Source organism: Equus caballus, chromosome 2 (genome assembly GCF_041296265.1).
Source record: "Equus caballus isolate H_3958 breed thoroughbred chromosome 2, TB-T2T, whole genome shotgun sequence".
Taxonomy (NCBI): Eukaryota; Metazoa; Chordata; class Mammalia; order Perissodactyla; family Equidae; genus Equus; species Equus caballus.
Window position 1 is genome coordinate 122,177,928 of NC_091685.1, and position 20,953 is coordinate 122,198,880.

Genomic DNA, 20,953 nt, shown 5'->3' on the forward strand with positions numbered 1-20,953 from the left:
TCACCTGTGTCCTGGTGTGAAGTGTCTTGAGTTTACAATTGTCCGGTCGTTTGTGTGATTGTTTTACACTTTCCTCTTCCTTCCTTCCCCATGAGACCACAGGGCAGGCTCGCGTCTAGGTGGTTCGTGCTACGTCCCCAGCGCACAGAGCAGGATCTGGCCCATGGGAAACACTCCATCAGTGGCAACTGAAGGGATGAATGAATAAATGAATGTGTCAACCCATTCTGTTGTAGAGTTCTAATCTTTAAAGATCACCCTTGGCCTTAGTGACAAAATTCTGCTCTCTTCAGCCAAAGTTCTCTAGAAGATGGTTTTCTGACTGGGTTCCAAAAGCCTATAATTAGAAACTTTTAAAATAAGTTATTATTGTTTTCCTCATGACATTCCTATAATATTAAGAGGCATGAGGATTGAATATTAACATGATTCTTGTAATTGAAATGAAACTCCCCAGAAACTTACATTCTTTTCAAAGTATGTTAAAATATTTGCTGAAATAATCCTATCTGGGTATACATGTTAGCTGAGTTTCTTTCTATTGAAGAGAAAGATAAAGGCAAGCGGAGTGTATAATGTGTATAATGGCTGCCCCTTACTGTGGGCCTGGCTGCGCAGTATTTGCTATAGACAGACTACATCATTTCAACATATGCGATGTTTTGAGGTAGGTATTACTTCCTGATTTTACCAATAAGGAAACTAAGGTTGAGTGGATTGCCCGGACCCCTCAGTAAGGAATTAGAGGAGCTAGTTCAAACCTGGGTCTGCTCATTCCAAAGCTAATGCTGGTGAGAAACAACTTTCACGTTTTAATTTTAAGTAACGAGCTACCTAATTTATTGAGTTTATTTAACTCATAATTATAACAGCAAGTCTGCGTTCACAGTCCTGCTCTGCCTTCTGTTTTGCACTCATCCTGCCTCCAGTCCACACTGTCGATTCTGAAACTTTCCTTGTATTTACTACATTGCTAAGTAAAGACAACGTGTAGTTAGCGTACTTCAGAAGGAGTCTTATGTTAGATGAGTAACTTGACAGAAGTTTAAAAGAACACAAAAGCTCCACTTTCATCCAGGAATTTCTGGTTATCACCCACCAGCTACTCCTCTGGATCAATTATCTGTTGATCTTTATTTTCACTAGAAATCCATTTCAGCTTTTGCAGTTTCATCCTCTGTGTTATTAGCCTTCTGTATTCATCTGGACCATCTAGAAAATTTTTTCCCCATGGAAAGGATCGCTCCACGTTCTTCTTAAGGACTCATGGAACAAAATGTATAAATTGAAGGCAGCCATATATTGGTTCTAGGAAAAAAATATTCCTTCTTGTTTTATGTACACACACACACAGAGTCAGTTCTCTTCATCTGTGGTAGCTGTGTTCTGTAAAGTCCCACAAACACTGACTTGGTGAATACTGAATCATTGCGCCCAGGGGAAATACAGGGTTAGGTTCCTGTGAGCCTCTGGCCCCAACATTTTCATCAACCAACCAGTGCATAACCCTGTTTTTTGTGTGTTCTCTTTAAAGGCACTCTATTTAATATGTAACTGACTCATTAACATTGAACTCATGGCCAACGTCACTATAATTCACGCCTGAATAAAGCCTATCTGATACGTCTATCTCATACATGAAGTCATCATTATGTGTTAGGGCCATATTAAACAGCCCTAAAATTGGATTGTAATTAATCTTTGGGTGGTGAACATGATGTAATCTACACAGAATTCGAAGTCTATTACAATGTGCACTTGAAAGTTATATACTGTTATACACTGATGTTATTGCAGTAAAAAAAATTAATGAAAAAAGAATAATACATTAAACACGTTGCATCTGCCCACAAAAAGATCAAAATGTGAATAGACACAAACTATAAAGTTTCCTCTGTGTCCTAAGAAATTCTTATTTTGTTAAGAAAAGTTTTCATACAAAAATATCAAAAAGTATTTTTTCTAATAAAATACATATGGACAGACATCATCTTCATTTTGAGAATGCACAAAGTATTCGTGCTAAATGACCTACTGATGATCGCATTTTTGAAATATACCTTATATCACTTATGCATAAATATACCTGTGTATATACATGTGTATATACACATAGGGTGTGTGTATGTGTGTGTAAGTGTGTACAAAGATTTATATTTGTAAATATATTTTTCTAGACTCATTCTGATATAGCACAAAGAAAATCGTGAATGAACTCCCAGCACAAGTTTCATAAAAGCAAACAAAACAGAAGGCACTCATTTTGAGGAATGAAACACAATCCTCTAATTGAATGGTTATGAAGAAAGCTTTGACTCAATGAAAATATTAATCAACTCTCTAAGCTGGTCAATAAAAACTGCCACAGGAAAAAACCCAGCAAAATTACCAATGAAAAGCACAGAAATGTGAGAAACTAAGGAGACTGAGAAAAAGACACTTGTCTATGGTGTGAGAGCCAAAACGCAAAGGCAGAGCGTCTCTGTTCCGCTCAGCAGGGAATGTGTGTGTTGGGCGACTCAAAATTTTCCCCACTCTGCTTGTCTGTGAATAACTGTGGAAACCCGTGAGTATTGATTTTGGGGTTACAAATGAATTTCAGTGACTAGGTGAATCTGCAAACATGGAATCTACGAATAATGAGGATCGACTGTATACACAGTTACTGGTAGTTGGTATTTGTTGAGTGCTTGCGAATGCCAGTAGTTATTTTAAGTTCCTAAAATGTGTCAACTCACTAGTTCTCATAAAAGCTCTATAAGGCAGGTATTAATATTTTCTCTATTCTAGTTATTACAGAGAGAAGTGAATTTTCCCAATCCACAGCTGGTAGGCATCAGAGCAGCGACTGGACCCGGGCAGAATGGTTCCAGAGCCCACAAATTTATCCGCAATGATATACTTTCCTTTTTTGAGAACCGTTACCCAATCAATACAATTTTTTAGAAAAAAGGGGGTATTTTTTTCATGGCTTGCTCACCCAGTTAGAAAAGTGTTTTCTGTGTGCCTACTCTGCACCAAGCCTTGTGAGCAGTAAAGGAAGACACAGTCTCTGCCCTCATGCAATTTATAATTTATGTTATAAATAGATAAGATAATATAAACTGTGAGTTTAGGATTAAGATTGGCTTTATATAATTAAAAAAATACAAATTAACAGTGATTTAAGCAGGGTAGAAATTTATTTCTCCGCCACAGGAACAGAGCCTGGAGGTGGGTGGCCCAGGGCTGGTATGACGCTCCACAGTCATCAGTGACCCAGGCTTCTTCTACATGGCTGCTCTGTCAGCCTAGCACGCTGCTTGTGGTCCCAGACAGCTGGTCCAAGTTCCAGGCATCCTTCCCGCATTCCAGCCAACAGAAAGGAGGGAAAGGGAAGGAGGGCACTGCTGCCTGGTCTTAAGGAGACTTTCCATACCTTCCACACTTAACTCACATCTTGTTTACCAGATCTCAGTCACGTGTTTGCATCTAACCGCAGAGGAGGAAGGGAAATGCAATCTATTAGCTTAGTGGCTTCCTGCTCAGCTAAAAACCAGATTTCTAGCTAGATTTCCAAGGTCAAAATGGAGAATTATACTTGGGAAGCAATTAGCAAGCTTCCACGTAAATAAAAATGTTTTCTAAACTGCAAAGAACTTTATAAAAGTCAAGACGTATTATTAGAGTTGGATCATAGCTGCTTCTCCTTGTTACTGAATCCGTCGCCTAAGGGTCTTTGGTCTTCTCTTGTAGCGATTCTTTCTTCTTTAGAGCTGAAGATTTCCATCAGGTTTCTTCTCCACTATCTTTCAGTTTATGCTCATCTTCTCTGATGCATTTTGGAAACAAAAAAACTGGATGCCTTCATATATATTTTAGCTAAAAATTTTTTATGTAATGTTCTCTTTTGGCATTGTACCAAAATGAAATCTTTCAAAATGCCCTCAAGAGGTGAAAATAATCTTTTGGAAGACAGTTAAAAATTTAATATTATAATTAAGATGCTTTTAAGAGCTTGTATTAAAAAGCTGGCTAAAATAAAGTAACTGTTCTGAAGGGAATGGATTCTTGTACTGTCTACACAGAAAAGAAATAAGAATTAAGGTACTTTAATTATATAAAAATTTCAGATAAAATGTTCTTTTTAAAACAATTTTTTAACCTGTGTAATTCAGAGGTTGCCTCAATTCACCCTTTTATCATTTGTACATGTATCAGTCAATATCCTTACAGGAAGCAGATAACATGCTCAAAGGGGTTAATCAAAGAAAGTTTAATGGAGAGACTATTTACAGAGGCATGGGCTTACCCTGTGGATGGAATGTTTGTGTGCCCCCCAGATCTGCGTGCTGAAGCTCTAACCTCCACTGTGGCTGTTTTAGAGACAGGGTCTATAAGGAGATAATCAAGGTTATGTGAGATCATAAGGGTGAGTCCTGATCCTACAGCATTAGTGTCCTTGTAAGAGACACCAGAGAGCTCTCTCATTCCCCGTCCCCACCCCAGCACAAAGAAGAGGTCCTGTGAGCACACAGCAAGATGGTGGCCCCCTGTCACCCAAGGGGAGAGCTTCCCAGAAACCAAAGCCTGCAAGATCTTGATCTTGCACTTTCCAGCCTCCAGAACTGGGAGAAAATAAATCGCTGTTTAAGCCCCTCAGTCTGTGGTACTTTGTCATGGCAGCTCTAGGGAACTAATATGGCCTCGTTAGGAGAATCAACAAGGAATGGTGACCACGCAGGGACCAGCATGAGCGGGCAGCTGTTACAACGCTGCGGCCTGAGGGGCAAGGGGGAGGATATGGTTTTACTGGAAGCTGGGGAGAGCAGTAGCCTTGGAGCAAGGACGGTGCAACTGGAGCTGCGGCCTCACCCACAGGATCGCAGTGGTTGTCAAACTGGAGCCCCGCAGGGAGGGACAGCGAGTTGGGCAGGAAGAGATCTGGAATCTGTGGCCCAAATTTTCCCTTCTCCAGCTCTCTTCCTGTTACAGAATGGCTCTGTACTCAAACGAAGAATAACCCGCACAGTGTACGAAGGTGACTGCCGTCACTGAATAGGCCCGCATCTCAGTCACCGTTGCTAATTCACTAAAGCTCGCTGACATTAGTGTGATGCACTGATATCACCAACCTGGCTGCAGGTGAGCTTTTCCAGTGAAAATCTGAGATACATATATTTAGTTTTAGAAAATGGTATCTATTTTTGTTCTTCTGATTTTGTCTAGACTCATCCTTAGAAATGGCCATAGTTGTGGAAAATCTCACGCTAGGGTCTAAACTTGTTAGAAGTAGAACAAAACACACCTGACCCCCTCACTTGATGCTGGGATCGGTCACTTGGGTCTCTAGCCCTGAGCTCTTCTCTCACCTCAGGATGTTAACTAGGAGTTGGTGGGATCAGTGATGCACGACTTAGTGCCGTGTCAGAAAATTCTCAGAAATTCTCCCTGCCCTCAAATAGTTCGTCCTCTATATTTTGCCATTACTTCCTACCTGACGTGATGTTCTCATCATTAGATACCACTCTCCTGGACCAGAAAAATGTGGAAGTGGTACCGACCCTTGTATCAGTTTCCCCACGTTAAACCCAGCATTTATGGGGTTAAAACCAAAACACTCATTCCCTGCTTACTCTCTGGCTTCCTGGCTCCAGAATCCACCATCCTCCATGGAGACAGACACCGTCAAGGACAAGCACCTGGACTATCTCCTCCCCACAAAGAGATACGGGCTGGTGGGAAAGCTGCTGACCAGCAAGGTCACGGGCTCCCTCCTCTCTGCAAGTGTCTCAAGGCCAAAGACAGGCTGGTGGGAAAGCTCTGACCAGCAAGGCCATATGCTCCCCCTCCCCTACCTAAACCCCCAAATAAAAACCCTTCCTTTTAGCTTTTCCGCGAGTTTGGGATTTGAGCGTTAGCTGCCCTCTCTCCTTGCTCAGCGCTGTGCAAAAATAAAATTCCTACTTCCTTCCACCACCCCCGGTGTCAGAAATTGGCTTGCTGTGCAATGGGTGAGCGAACTCACTTCAGGTTCGGTAACAGAAGGAAGCCCATGGTGTGAACTAGAAGGAAAGGGAGATCGATTCACCTTCTCCCATGAGCCAAGGGTTTGGTTTCTTTTCATAGTACTTGGTTTTCTTTTGACATGTACAAATGAAACAAATGCTAAGGAGTCTTGGACAGGCAAGTTTTAACGTCTGAGAGAGAGGAAATGAGCGCAGGACTAGGCCAGAGTGAACTGGCAGTGCGAGTGACCTGGGGAGGTGGAGAAAAGTGGTTTGAGTAGGGACTTCTCCCATGAATTATCGTGTTTTTCTTATTTGATCTCACCATCACTCAGTGGGTTAGCCAGAAAATATACGATCTCTTTTTAAAAAGGTTAAAGATTAAAAAACAAACAAAACAAAACTGAGGCCAGGATAGGGTTAAGCAACTCACCAAGACAAAATGGCTTGTAGGACAGGAAGCCGTAGACCATACCCATAATTACCGTGTGGCAAAGGGTAGGCCGCGTTGCTCTCTGTGGGTCATTTCCTTTTCCTCCTCGTGGTATGAAAGAGTCTGAGAAGTACACAGTGAATACCTCCAGAAATCTCTTTAGAAAAAACTTTGCATAAAATATGAGTAACCCCACTTTCTGGTTCTTTGGCTTAGGTCAAGACTCAGCCAAGACTTGCTTTTCTCTCTCACTCACCCTGGGAAAAAGTGTCGAGGAAGGCAGGAGGAGAGCTGGCAGAGAGCAATGCTGAGGAGGAGCGCGGAGCCAGGGCGGGGTGCGCCCAGACACAGCCTCACACTTCCAAGACCCTCTGCTCCTTCTGGTGCCTGGACTCTGCTGGGGAATGGTCACCCCTTCCCGTCTGCCCAGGCCTAGGGGGCTTCCCAGGACGTGCGGCTTTTAGCGATAAAACCAGGAAAGTCTTGAGCAAACCAGGGTGAGTTGGTCACCCTACTTCCGTTCTCTCTCATTTTTTTTACACAAGATAATTTTCAGTTTTCCTTCCGTCTTTAAAAAAGATCAGTGTTTCTTCATTAAGAACCACAAGCAATAGTTAGCTTGCATTTAGGGGCCATTGTATGAAAAACATATATCTTTAAACAATAGACTCATGCTCAGTTAGGTGTGATGCTCATAGTATGAGAAAGTGTTAGGAGCAGAATATGTCCTAGGAAAGAGCAGATCCCACTCCTGCTCCAGCTCACACAGCGTCATAAACTCGTGGGGAGGAACGGCCCTGGAACTGCAGGCGTTGTTTAAATTGTTATTTATCTTTCCACCACCCCCGACCCTGGCTCCATGGGCATGTATAATGACATTCACATAAATTCAATCCCTGTACTGACAGATGCATCAGGAAGTAGAAGAATAATTCAGCAGTCAAAGACCTCGGGGAATGTGGAGAATGGCTTGGAGGAGAGCAGTTGTTAAACACGATATAAGATAGGACACTTTCAATCACTGTTTTGGCTGAGGCTCCAAAGGCTGAGACTAAGACAGTCCATGCCCAGCCACTACCACGTGTCGAGGGAGGTGCTGGATTGCCCCTTCAGGACGTGCCACCTGATGGAGTCAAAGAAGCTGGGGAGAAGACTCCTCTGGGGAGACCTGCAGTATGAGGAACCAGCCCTTCCACGAGAGAAGGGAGAGACGGAGGTGAAGTCAGGTGGGGGAGCAGAGCCGACCCCTGCCACGCCCTCCAACTCTGTCCTACACACAAAGCCTGCCAGGTCCCAAGGGTTTTGACTGGGCTAGAGGAAAACCTCTACATTAGAAGAAAGCTGGAAATTTTTCATGATTTCATACTACTGGATATTTTAATTACTCAAATATAACTTCTTGGGACAGAGAGTGATTGGAGTCACCCAGAAATATGGAAAAGTTATAGGACCAGTTCATAATTTCATCCAAGGGATAGGAAGAAACATGTTCTTAGGTTGGGTTTACAGGGACAGAGTGTGTGTGACAGAGAGAGAGAGAGACAGACAGACAGACAGACAGAGAGACCCTATTGAGTTACGCCTGTTTAACAACAGCTGGCATTTACACAGTGACTGCCGTGTGCCTGGCTCTGTTCTATTTCATGTGATAAGTCATTCAGTGCTCACAGCAGCTCTGTGAAACAGGTACTCTCATTACCCTCATTTGACAGAGAAGGCAATCAAGATCCAGAGAGGTTAAGCAATCTGCCAGGGTCACATACTCAATAAGTAGGGAAGCTGGGGTTTACACTCGGGGGTACAGCTCAGGCCTTCTACTCCTAATCACACTATGTTTTGCTTTTCTCTGAGAAGACGGTTACAAAAAGACGCTGTGAGACTTGCAGGAAAAGGGTTTTTGAGTGAGCTCGTTGAGCAACGGTCTGGAAGCAGCAGCTTTGCAGCAGGAGGAGGCCGGCGGCCAGCACTTTGGAGCTCCGGCTGGAACTTGGTGCAAGGTCACTCGGGGCTGCTGCAGGTTTTCACCCTGGAGGACTCTCTGTAGACCCGGGCTTGGGGGCTGTCGCTTCTGACCAGCAGAAAGGACATTCCTAGATGCAGGTCCACTGAGGGTCTTTCTTTTCGAATCTTGCCTAGTCTGCTTTTTCCCCTTTTGAATTATTTTGCCTCAGTTCTGGACCCACTGTCTAGGCTCTTTTCTCTTTGGAGTCATCAAAGGGACAATGCAAAAAGCCGCTATTTAATTAAGATCCACCTCTAACTCCAAGACTGAGCCTAAAAGCTTTTCTGATTAAGGAAGTGCTGAGTACCATATTTCACGCATGATGCTCACCTTCGTATGCAACGACTCCAGACGTCACAGCTCCAGAACGTGCCCCAAACTATTTGATCTGATTAACTATTCTAAAGACTTGTTTGCATAATAAATTAGACCTAAGGGAGAATATATTAATGAAAAAAATGTGTAGATACATTATTGCAGAGTTAAAATTTTTCCAACCTTGAAAGTCAGAGAACATAAAATCATAGTTTTCCTGAACTCTATTACTGTCTTGCACTTTAGTTTTCTTTTTCACTGAGGAAGATTTGCCTTGAGCTAGCGTCCGTGCCAGTCTTCCTCTATTTTGCATGTGGGTCGCCGCCACAGCATGGCAGCTTGCGAGTGGTGTAGGTCCATGCCTGTGAACTGAACCCAGGCTGCCAAAGTGGAGCATGCTGAACTTAACCACTAGGCCATGGGGCTGGCCCCTGCCTCACACTTTTAATATCACTATAATGTAATGAAAATTATTTTATTGCATTAGTGCAAAATTTAGTGTCACAATAATGAGGTTGCACTGAGGCTTAGAGCAGGAAAACTAAGGCACTCGAGTGCTTTTTTCTTATTCCATTCCAGCCAGCTGTACTGCCTAAGCAGCCCAACCCAGCCTGCCAGTTGCCGTGAGAAGAAGGTGGTTGGAAACGGTGAGGAGCTGGAGAAAGAAAGGTGAGGCTGGGACGTCATATCAAAGTCACCGAGGACGGGCTGCTCTCCTCCTGTCTCACTAGAGCCCCTCATCTTCCAACTTGGAGTCGGGTTCTTAAAAGAGTAAACTTACAATGGTTCAATGTGAAATTCAGGTTTTCCTAAATTCTTATTTTTATGAAGTTAATATATGTACATAGTTAAGATGCAAATGATATAAAATCCCACATATCACTCTAAACTGAGTCCAAAAAAACTCACTTGGGCCTAATAGGGGGCTGCAGCACCGGGAAGTTAAAGTCTGGAGAGTGGGTCTAGTGCAGAGCACAGGAACCGATCACCAATTCATTCGACTATGTTGGAATTCAAGCTACAGTGGGCGTGTCATCAAGGGGTTTCCCTGTTGTTTTATTTTTATTTATTTATTTTTATTAATTTTTTTTAAGGTATGCTTTTTGGCGAGGAAGATTGGCCCTGAGCTAACATGTTGCCAATCTTCCTCTTTCTTTCGATCCCCGAAGCCCCGGTACATAGTTGTGCATCCTAGCTGCAGATCATTCTAGTTCTTCCATGTGGGATGCTGCCACAGCGTGGCCTGATGAGCGGTGAGTAGGTCTACGCCCAGGATCTGAACTGGTAGACCCCGGGCCGCCGAAGTGGCACGAATGAACTTAACCACCACGCCACTGGGCCATCCCCCTTTCCTGTTATTTTAAAATTCATAATTAAAAGCTGCAATACCCCCTGGTCCTTTCAGACCCCAGTCCAGTCCCCAGACATAATCTCCTTCCACATTTCAAGCTGTTCCTGATGGTATTAACATTTATATCTTTAGATAATATTTTGGGATAAATCAACAGCGTTATGTTATTGTGATATCTGAATACTTTTCACTAAAAAGTTAAGTAATATACTAGGATTTTGATTCCTTTCTTGTATAATGTTTTTTATGAACTTTTACTTATTCAGTTTTTCATATGTTTATCCTCAGTTCTTTCCACATGCACCATTAGATCTGTCATATATAAATTTCATTTTCTAAATGTTCAAATATATCAGACTATCATTTCTTTATAATGTAAAGTTTAAGCTTACCTTCAGAGTGGCAATTAATCGACGCCAGGTTTGCTATACTCTGGCATTATACCAAAAAAATGAATGAGAGAACAACAGAGAGTAGTCAGTTTTAGAGTTTTATTCCATGAAATGATTGGAAAAAGCTCACTGCTTAATGTATATTTTTTACAACTTTAGACTAATTACTCTATATTTAAAAAATCTTTTTTTTTGGTGTGGAAGATTGGCCCTAAGCTAACATCTGTAGCCAGTCTTTTTCTCTTTGCTTGAGGAAGATTGGTGCTGAGCTAACACTTGTGGCAATCTTTCTCTATTTTGTTTGTGGGTCACTGTCACAGTGTGGCTTGATGAGTGGTACGTATGTCTACGCCTGGGATCTGAACCTGTGAACCGGGGGCTGCTGAAGCAGAGTGTGTGAACTTAACCACTAAGCCACTGGGCCGGCCCCTTAACTTTTGAAAATAGAATAAAAATTAAATTCTAGACTTGAAATAGACTTCATTCATTCATTCATTTTTTAACAGATGCTTTCAACAGATATATTCCAACACTTATTCAACTGTTTTTGACCTACCAAAATGACAATTTCATGTGATTCAAAGTAGTGCTATATATCTGGCACTCTGCTGGCACTTAGTCATAATAGTCTGATCCAGTCTCTTACTTTACAAATAGAAAGGAAAACAAGGCAGGCTTGTGAAGTCCATCAATGAGCTATTATAAGAACAATCAAGAATAATACATTTCTAAGAGCTAAACAAAAATATGATTGTTAGCACATGCATTGGGGGCATAGTGTTGCTTCCTGCAGATTTATGGTTCCTATGGCATAGTTTATTTTCCTGTTGCTTTGCTGTTCTAAATTTGAACATGTTGCTGAAGTCCTATGTCATAGGTACTTAAAAAATGAAAAAAAAAAAACCTCCCTAAAGTGTAAACAAATAAAAACATTATATAGTAGGAGGGCCTGAAAACATGCCTATTTATTTTCACGTTAAGGTGGAAAAATCTTTAGCCTCCTGGGTAAAAATTCATTATCTTAATTGACTTCTGGCTAGTCAAGTCTTCAGTAGGATAAAAAATAGCCTGTGGGTTCAATATATTTGCTGGAAACAGCAGGACTGGAATGAAAGCAGCATCTGAATTTCTCTCTGAAACCAGAAAATCTAATACAGTAGTGAGGACTGAGTCATGCTGCTTTTTCCAGGAATGATCAATAAAAGAGGGGAAGTCAGGTCCTGCTTGGAGCGCTGGAGTTCAATAAAGAATAAAGTACAAGAGCTGAAAAAGAAATCAGAACTCCGTTATTTGGAAGCTCATACTGGTAAGAGAAAGTCCAAACAAGGGAGTGGGAAGAGGAACGGAAAGAAACAAAACCGCTCCATTAAGAAGGTGTTTAAGGGCCTTGTTCCCCCTCAGCGCGCGTGCATATAAATTCCATTAGTGTTAATAGGACCTAAATGCATGACGCAAGGGAGAACAGAGTCACTTGTGTCTGCTGGGTAAACGAAGTCTAGGAAAAGTCAATTACAAACCACAAATGGTAGTTCAGGCATCCAACAGACTTATAGATATCTGCAAGAGAGGCATTTAATTTTAATCAATGGAATAATGTGCTTTTCTTTTTCTAAAGACAAAAGTTATAAAAGTGGCAAAGTGAAAATAAGCCCAAATCTAGCTCTCAAAATCATTGCTTAAAGTCAAGGGACACATTCTTGCACTCCAGATGGTAAAATTGACCACTGGTGAAAGATTTATAATTCATGTTCAGATTGGAATATGGAGTTACATAAAGAATTCAAATCCACTGCCCGTTTTCCCTAGCCTTCACAGAGAGAGAAAGAAAGAGGAGAGAAGGAGACAGGGAGAAAGAGAGAGAGATTAATTTACATAGAAAAAACCCTCTGCCCTTTGGTTATTTACAAAAGGGAGCATAATCAAATCAGATTTTAGGAAAAAACGCATAATGGTACACAAACTAGTAGATGGAAATCTCTTAATCAAGGGAGAAATTGTTTCTGGAAGAATAATTTGAGATCGCCTTGCTATATAGTTCAAGTGAACAATAAAGTGCTTTACCCAGAAGAGATAGAAAACTAAGGGTGTTTTTCTTTACAGAGAAAAGTTGGCAGTTACACATAAAGATTTTCTTTATGAGTATTTATTACCTATTTCTTATAAGCCATGAGTTATTTGAAACCAGGCGTGCTGCAATCCTCTACTTTGTTCCTCATAATTCTCTGTGTATTACGTAGGTGCTCAATTAGTTAAGTAAAGAAGAAAACATGACCGTAACATGGATTTGAAAAAAACCATAGTGTCTTACCTGAAGCCCTTCTTTGAAGTGTTCCATTTGTCCTGTGCTTTTGGAAAAAGCTGAATTTAGCACTGAGAAATGCTCTAGAAGAAAACTGAATACCTAAGAATTGACGTGATTTCTTTTCTAGGAAAAGGAACTACAGTTAGGGGTAAGAATGTGAACGGATTCCCTTTGAGTGAGCCTAATGAGAAGCAGACCCTAGGGGGACTCAGTGTCGCACACTCACCTCGAGCTTTCGTCCCTCACTCTGTGGTGTCTCCAGTGTCAGGCGCTGAAGTCGTACTTCTTGCTGTGAAGTCGTAAGCCTCTAATATTGCCATCTCCTTTTCATTCGCTTTAATTTTAATTACTTTAAAGGATTCTGTGTATTTTAGGATCTAATACAGCAATAGTTTTGAAATAGAAGTTTTATAAAATTTGCGCAGTCCCAGGACTAGCACCATGTGCATACACTTGTCTGTTAATAGAAATCAGCTCCCAGTTAGGAAAAGTTAAATATGCGAAGTCTCAGGAAGCTCCAACATGCAATGTCACGTCTTTGCTGACAGTGTGGATCAGGTGGTACCTGAAGCAGAAGGGGGAATTTAGTCTGGATGCAAATACTCATCAGTCCAGTGATGCTGCTGAGATGGGGCTGCTGGGGGGCAGGGACACAAGGTGGCCTGGGAAGCTGAGAGCTGTCTCAATAATGGGGGCGGGACAGGGTGATCTGTGCAGCCTAAATGGAAGGGAATTAGAAGGGGCTCTGCAACACCAGGTGCTGGGAAGGATGGAGAGCAACTGGGCCTCATACATGACTGTTGGCAGTGTAACTTGTTGGGATCACTTTGGAAAACTGTGTGCAGTATCTATTAAAGCTGAACACTTGCAGATCATATGAACCAGCCGTCTCCTAGGTACATACGCAACAGAAATGTGTAGATGTTCCGCAAAAGACTCAAGCAGTGTGTTAGCACAACCGTATCTGCAATAGCCAAACAGCTGGATCCAACCCAAATATCCATCAATAGTAAGTGGATAAATAAATTGCGTTATATTCAAGCAAAGAAATACATATGGTAACAGGAATAAATATGCATATCATACACAACATTATAAATGACTCTCACAGACATAGTATGGGGCAAAGAAGGCAGTGAAAACAAGTCTGTGTGGTTTGATTCCATTTACAGAAAGTGAGAAAGAAGCAGGTCAGTCTAAACTCGTAGCTTCTAACGGGGAACAGGAGAGGGAGTTGTGACTGCTTCTTAACGTGTGCACGGGTTACACAGGAGTGTTCATTTTACAAAAATTTATGGAGCTGTATACTTATGATTTGTGTGGTTTCTTATTTTCATATGCGTGCTAACCTTCGATAAAAAATTTACCCTTCTCCTCCTGTAAGTCTGGGTCCTGTGGAGGCTTGGGGAGTAAAGACACAGGAAAGAACTCTAGGGAGAAAGGGCGATGCAGAGCTTGAAATGGGAAGAAAAGTTGGGTGGGCCGTGTGGTCAGTGCATCCAGGCTGTAATCAGGAGGGGGCTAGAATTGCTATTTGGGTAAAACGTTAGGTCATGATAATTAACAATGTAGATTGACCATCAGTATTCAAAAGATCTGAGGAGGTCCAACCTTGAGTCAGAAGAGACATGAACATGGGTTTCAGACGGAAAAGGCCAGAGGCAGGGACAGGCTGGAACCCAGAGTTCAAAGGCCAAACCACTGAGGTCTGAGTTGTGTATCACAGTAGGTTGGAATGGCTGCCAGCCCTGCTGGAGTTTAAGGTTCCCTTGCCCAGGAGCGAGGGCTTGGCAGCTTCGTATGGTTTCTCTAGAGGCTGGAGAACAGAACGACATGACTTATCATTTTATTTGCTCATAGAGTCATGTCCTATACTTGTAAATTCCCCATGTCCAAACTGTGCTCTGACTTTTACATGTAAGACATGGCGTAACAAGTGCACGCACTTTTTATCTGTTTATTTATTTCCCAGTCGCTCATCAAGGTAGGGGTATAATTAAGACTAGCAAAGACCCAAAATAAAATGCTTACTGATTGATGGATCCCATGTAAAGAGAAGCAATAATGAAAGCTAACGATTACTGGGTCCTTGCTGTAGAGGAGGCATGGTCCTTGGCACTTTACACATATGGTCTTGTTAATCCTCACAACCACCCTGAAACTTAGAGGAGAAGGCACACCGTGATGAGGGGCAGATCCGGGTTCAGGCCAGGTTCGTCTGACTTCAAACTGCATGCTGTGTTATCCTGCAACTCTGTTTAACCGTCAGTTGCAGAAATGCTTTGACACCTCCATGAATGTCCCTGTAAGTCCCCCTTAGGCCAGCCCTTACCAAAGAGAGAAGACCATCCCCACCCCTCGGCTGGACTCTTCTTTTCAACGATGAGAGCTGGAGCATATCCACAGCAGGAACCGAAGGTAACAGAACCTGCGGGAGATTTTTCTCACAGAAAGGCTGGGCCATCCATTGGCCAAGACATCAACACAGCACACTTCCCGCACACTTGAACGGTGCACGTTAGGGTAACACGCCCTCTGTGCTGCTGGCCTTGGACTCTCCCCACTCCCACGCAGCGGGTCCCTTTCCCTTCCTGTCATTCCTCTGTGCAAGCTGTAGTCTCTCCTTTCCTTTCCCTAACAGCCTATAAAAATCAGAGCCCAGTCTTTTTCTCTGTTTGGGAGAGCGAGGAGTGGGGAGCCTTTAAATAGACCATTTCTTCATCTCTGCAGGGACAGGATCAACAGGCAGAGCCCATCAGCCTACAGAAAGGGCTTCTAAGTGACTGACAGTGGCGTGGTGAGGCCTTGCCGTCTGGATTTCTGCATAGAAAAACAGGGTTAAAAATGTGCGTGCGTGTGTGTGTGTGGCGGGTGTGGATTTGAAAGCCTAAACTTCGCTCTCTGAGTCCAAGGAGACGAGCTGGAAGCGGCGTTCATACAGCCCTTTCATTCGATGAGAACGTGAAGCGGGGCGAGGGGTGTGCGGGGTGAGGCGGGGGACTGATGGGAAATGCGGTGAGCTGAAGAAACGAAGCTCTCCCGAAGGAGGCGGCTTCTACTTAGCTCAGTTGATGGTTGCCAGTTGGCAACGAGGACAGTTGCCAGATCTTCTGAGTTTTCAGAAGATGGAAATCCAGATTTTTTAAAATGGGAAATCTCCTATTTTTAAAACACTGTGTGGGCCAAACCAAACACGTTTGTGGGCTGAATTCAGTCTGTGGCCTACCATTTTGAGACCTTTGATTTATGGGCCTCACAGAACATGACGTTTCTGTTCCCATTTGTAATCTCAAGGCTTGTTACTTCCAGACTCAGCTCATTTTCTGGACTTCACCTTCCTCCCTCGCTATTTATTCTTTATACACGTCTCACTCCCCCTCGAGATTATACATCCTTTTGATGGCACAACGTGCATCTTTTCAATTTTGTCTCTTCTCTGTGGTTTACTACGGTGCTTTAAATAGTGCCAAACTTAGTAAGTGCTGGTTAAACAAGTAAGTGTTGGTTAAATAACGTATTTTCAAAGCTACTCAAAGGAAACTGGAAGCTCTACTTGGGGTCCATTCACTGAAACGCAATTTGCCAAAAAACAAATGTCTGAAAGCCATTTTGGGATTTCCACTTCCAGTAATAGTCGACTATAATTCAGCCCAACTTTCTTGCAAAATAAACTGAAATATCTGGACAAAATACAGAACACGTTTAGTAATAGCATCAAAGACCTAACAAGATAGTGAGGAATTGCTCTGAGAGAACAGAGAGAGTGTAAGAGCTTAAACTGGTGAACTGATGAGCCTTCTATCCTGGGAGCCTTTGCCACGCGTGAGAGGTGACAGAGAAGAGCAGGGAGAGATCCGTAAGGGGGTGGGACTGGAACTAGATGCAGACGCTGGAGACTCCCCCACCACCCCTTGGCTTGGACTCTCCCTCTCTTTCCGTGTCCTCTCCTCCCCTGCCTCCTACATTAGATACGTGGCCTCACCTTCTGAGAGCCCTGCTGGGATCCTCCTCCAGCTGGGCCCCTCCCTACGAGGGAAGGGTCCACCAGGCCAAGGGCATGTGTTCATCTAGTGCTGGCTCTGTACTCTCTCCCCCTCCCACAGCCATGCTCAGAGCACTGGACAGTGGGATTCTCTACCTAATGGTGCCCAAGCCCATTTCCCAGGCCTCCACAGGCTTATTCCTCAGGCCCAGCCTCGAAAGTGCACATCTCACCATTGAGGGGTGTGTGTGTGTGTGTGTGTGTGTGTGTGTGTGTGTGTAGGGGGTAGGTGTCGACAGACTTTGGTGGTGAGGTTGGCTGCCCACAAGACCCTGCCTGATGCTCGATTATAGGACTCAAAGCAGGTTTCTGAGAAGAAACTGTCAGTCATTCGAGGAGCTTTGCAGAGCTGAGGTTGTGCGAGTTTCCCTGAATCGGACTTGTGATAACGTGAGAGCGGCCAACTCATGTTGACAAAATTGTACTCAACATCAGTCTTGCTGTAAGACTTGGATTCCCAAATCAGAGGAAGCTCCTGTCCAGGTGTGAGGTGTGTGATAGATGCCGGTAGAATGGGTGGCCTGGAAAACTTAATGCACTGGGTGATTAAAATATATAGCCTGCCTGGATCTTTGCCCACAGCCCACTGCCAGACCCCTCCTGCTGCCACACTCTATCCGCTTGCGAAGATGTTCACCTAATGCTAACTTCTGGGAATTTACTTAATCACACGTCTTAGATCCAGTCATATTAGTGACAAGAGCAAGAACATGTCCATCACATTAGCAATGAGCTAACCATCCCCTGGTAATTATAGTAAATGACATCTCAAAAAGTGAGACCTCCAATATTCTTTGTGATGTCAACATACTCTAGGAAAAATTATATGCTTTTCACGAACAAGCACTTTGCCTTTAATAATAATTATTTAGGGATGTTGGAACAACATGCCAAACACATCATGTTGGGAGAATTGAATAAAATTTGTTTAACAAAGTTTTTCCCCTAAAAAACTATAAACTCCAGCTGCTTATTATACATTATATGATGCTTTGACTTTTATATGTCTGTAGTAGATATATTGTGTGAATGAGATGCTAAACCTCGATAATTTTAATGTTCTCATTCTGTTGAATACTTGGTTTAATGGAAAGAGAGGTTTAATAACCAAGCTTCTTCTTTTTTTAAAAATTGAGGTAAAATTCACAAAACATACAATTAACCATTTTAAAGTGTATAATTCAGTGTCATTTAGTGTATTCACAATGTTGTACAACCATTACTTCTTTCTAGGTTCAAAACTTGTTATTCACCCTGGAGAAAACTCTCTATACCCACTGAGTAATCACATCGCATTGCCCTCCCCCATCTCCTGGTAACTACTCACCTGCTTCTGGTCTTTATGGATTTGTCTATTCTGGATATATCATATAAAAGGAGTCATACAATATGTGACCTTTGGTTTCTGGCTTCTTTCACTTAGCCTGATATTTTTGAGGTTCATCCAAGTTGTAGCATTTATCAGTACTTTGTTCATTTTCATGGCTGAATAATATTCCAGGTTGTATATACAGAGCACAATTTGTCCATTCATTGGTTGATGGGCATTTGCTCTGTTTCTCCTTTTTGGCTCTTATGAATATGTGATAAACATTTATGTACAAGTTTCTGTGTGGATATATATTTTCATTTCTCTTGGATATAGACCTAGGAGTGAAATTGTTGTGTTATATGGATATTCTATGTTTAACTTTTCAGGGAACTGCCAAAATATAACCAAGTTTTGTACACTCTAATTACCTTTGAATTTTAAACAACATATTGTATCTTTTAACAGCTTTATTGAGATATAATTCACATACCATAAAGTTCACCCATTTAAAGTATACTATTCAATGGTTTTTAGTATATTCACAGGGTTGTGCAACCATCACTACCATTTTAGAACTTTTTTTTTTTTAAGATTTTATTTTTTCCTTTTTCTCCCCAAAGACCCCTGGTACATAGTTGTATATTCTTCATTGTGGGTCTTTCTAGTTGTGGCATGTGGGATGCTGCCTCAGCGTGGTTTGATGAGCAGTGCCATGTCCGTGCCCAGGATTCGAACCAACGAAACACTGGGCCGCCTGCAGCGGAGCACGCGAATTTAACCACTCGGCCACGGGGCCAGCCCCCCATTTTAGAACATTTTTATTATCCTCAGAGGAAACTTTGTACTCTTCAGCAGTCATTTCCTATCCCTTCCATTAGCCCTAAGCCTGGAAAATCACTAACCTACTTTCTCTATATACAAATTTGCCTATTTTGGATATTTCATATAGATGGAATCATACAATATGTGGTCTTTTATGACCAGCTTCTTTCATTTAGCATAACATTTTCAAGGTTCATCCCCGTAGTAGTTTGTGTCAAGTACTTCATTCCTTCATATATGTCATTGAACATTACTCAGTGAATAATATTCCATTGTATGTATAGACCATATCTTATTTATTCACTCATCAGCTGCTGAGCATTTGGGCGGTTTCCACTTATTGGCTATTACGAACAGTGCTGCTATAAACATATGTGTACAAGTTTTTGTGTGGACATATGTTTTCAGTTCTCTTGGGGATATACCTAGGAGTGAGATTGCTGTGTCATATGGTAACTCTGTGTTTAACTTTTTGAGCTGTCAGACTCTTCCCAAGTGGCTGTGCTATTTTGCATTCCCACCAGCAGTGTATGGAGGTTACAGTTTTTTCACATGCCCGATAACACTTGTCATTGCCCGTCTTTTTTGTATAGCCATCCTAGTGAGTGTGACGTGGTGTCCTGTTACAGTTTTGATCCACGTTTCCCTGATGGCTGACGATGTTGTGCTTCTTTTCAGGGACTTACCGGCCATTTGTGTACCTTCTTTGAAAAAATGTCTATTCAGATCTTTTGCCCATTTTTTTTTTCTTTCACCCATTTTTAAATTGGGTTATTTGTCTTTTTATTATTGAGGTGTATGAGTTCTTTGTATTTTCTAAATGTAAGTCCCTTATGAGATATACAATTTGCAAATATTTTCTCTCATTTTGAGGATTGTATTTTTACATTCTTGATCTTTGAAACACAAAAGTTTTAAATTTTGATGAGGCCCAGTTTACCTATTTTTCCTTCTGTTGCTTATGCCATTGATGCTGTATCTAAGAAATCATTGCTCAAACCAAGGTCATGAAGATTTACCCCTATGTTTTTTCTAAGGACTTTGTAGATTTAGGTCTCTGATTATTTTGGGTTAATTTTTGTAGTATGGTATGAAGTAGGGTCCAACTTCATTTCTCTGTATGTGGCTATCCAGTTGTCCAGTCATACTGTAACTTTATATTACTTTTTCTAAAAATTGTAACTTTTTCCCTACATCTAAGTTTTTCTGCCATATTTCCCCATTTATGCCAGTGGTACTATCATTCTTCCACAAGCACTTATTACATTGCATTGAACAAAGACCAGAAGATGATGATGAGGTGAGACATATGGATAATGTGCCTCCTGGAATGAAGTGTATGAAGGTTATGTGCCTTCCATGCCTCCTGGAAACTTGGAGTTACTCATCTTCTTTCCTTGAATATTTTAGCCCTGGGCTCCCCACTCTCTATCACTACTCCTTTCAAATTGTTTTATGATTTCAGTGTCCATGCAGATGATTGTTCCCATACCCTGGTGTCTCAGTTTTTTATTTAACGTAATGATCTGGTTGCATGGCTTACCTCAGCCATTTGCCTCCAATGTCATATTCTAGATCAGTAGTCCTCAGTGAGAATCAGAATTAGCTCTCCATTAGAATTAGCTGGGGAACTTTTAAGTGATACCAATGACTGTCCTCCTCCGGCCTAATTATATCAAAATCTCCTAGGATATGACCTGAGCATCATTATTTCTAATGTGCCACCAGGATTGAGAAACACTGCCCCAGACATTATCATCACCAATAACTTTAATACTTTCCTTATATCAAGTATCCCACTTGCTAGTTGCCACCTCCTAATTTTCCACCTCACTGCTTTGAATGGACTAACTCCAACAAATCTTCTACTGGGATCTACAGCCCATTCATCTTAGCATCTTTTCGTTGTCCCTCACACCCCCAGTATCTATACTTCTCTATGTGGTCATCTGTTATATTGAGGCCCCTGGTGAATCATGCCTCCAGTATTCACGC